General features: G+C 37.2%; 1 protein-coding gene across 3 annotated transcripts in view; it reads left to right on the top strand.

Moving 5' to 3' along the window:
- Positions 1 to 1,700, top strand: part of FAM193B (family with sequence similarity 193 member B) — a 23,842-nt gene that overhangs the window by 10,505 nt on the left and 11,637 nt on the right. The window lies entirely within an intron of this gene.

Below are 1,700 nucleotides of genomic sequence, written 5' to 3'. Positions count from 1 at the left end.
GGGGGGAAAAGATGAATTAAGTAGTACTATGAAGCAGGTTTATGGGGATTTAAAGTGCAAATAAAACAAAAAACTACAAGCAGGAAGCTCCTATTAAGAAGAGGCATGCTGTAACCCTTCTGCAATAAAACACATATCTCTCTTTTCCCAATCTTCTGTGGCAGGGTCTCCGAGTAAAGGTGTTACCTCACTTCTTTACACAGCAGTAACGCCTCATGTATGTGGTAATTGCTAAGTTAACATTGGTTTTCTGGTTGTCAAGAGAATGTGTGTTTTACTTATGTAGTTACTTTATGTCCCAAAGAACATGGATGCACAAGCTGTTGGGAAGGGTGACAGCAGTTGCTCAAATCCATTGGTTTCCAGAATTCTGACACAATGGCATATTTCCAGTTCTCCAACCTTGCTATTGTAGCAGTGTGCCTTGGGGGTTTGTAGAAAAAATGTTGGTGACCATCATAGCAGTGCTTAGAGAAAAATATGTCCTGTTTCTTCTACATGTTTTATTTTTTGCAGTTGAGCACATGGTGGATTTGTGTTTTCCAGTCTAAAAGAAGTTTAGTGAGAATATGCGATTTATTTCATTGGCTGTCATAGAAACAGTCTATACAGAAAGGTGACAGTAAACCTTAAGCCAATTGGCTATTTTACCAGTAAAAACCAATGATGTTATGTACATGAACTATTGTATAAACATCTGTAAACTGCTATAAAATATATGTAGGAGGCATATATTTCCATACAGTTTTGGTTTTACAGAAGTTCTGCATTATTTTTTACCCCACAGCACTCATTTACAGAGCGAACGCAACACAGCATATGTGCTTGATGTGCATTGCAGATCATTAATTGCACCCTAGGTCAAACAGATGGTACAATGCAGGATAATGCATGGAAATCTGTGCACTTAGGTCTGCCGAAACCTAAAAATGATTGCACTGTGGTGTGAGTAAGCTCAGCAGTGATGCCCAATGGCTTCTTTCTTGATCCTTTTTACATTGTGCATGTCTGCTTCAGCCAACTTATTGAAACTACATAGTCGGTGGTATAACCTATTTTAACAGCTGTCAAACCTTTACTGAGAGAACCATAAATGTGGCCATTGCTGCTTCTACCAATGCTAGTTACCTAGTTTTTACATCCAATCTTTGCTTCAATACTGTCTTGCAAGTATGTTGCCAGGGCTCGAATTTGCCAATCAAGTTAAGCATACCTGTTCAAAGCCAGTGTCACAAAGTAAAGTTTAAACTGGGTGTAACAGCTAGACATTTAGCATCCTTAGATTTCTGAAAACTTATTTTGTATAAAAGGCTTATTTACCCACTGTTGATACTGTGGACCAGATGTTCCTTCTGCAAAAAAAACGTATCTGCCTGATCACATGATTTTCTAAATTGCTCACATGTCCTTGTGCGCAGCCATCTTCACTAGAAAGGAATGACCACACTCCTGGACTTGCATATGGCAGTTTGCAGTATGCATTCCCGGCAGCCCCAGGGGATACCCAGCATCACACACCAATCTGTTCATGCAAGAAATATAGAGATAGATATATAGATTATATATATATATATATAATTTTTTTTTTTTTGCGTAGGAGGGATATCATCTAACCTTTCTGCAATAAAAATACTACCTAATAAACTTTTTAATCTCTTTTCTTTTTTTTTTTTTTTTTTTTTTTTTTTTTTTTTTTTTTT

This window comes from Pyxicephalus adspersus, chromosome 2 (assembly GCF_032062135.1).
Source record: "Pyxicephalus adspersus chromosome 2, UCB_Pads_2.0, whole genome shotgun sequence".
NCBI lineage: Eukaryota > Metazoa > Chordata > Amphibia > Anura > Pyxicephalidae > Pyxicephalus > Pyxicephalus adspersus.
This window is presented reverse-complemented; position numbering and strand designations above follow the sequence as displayed.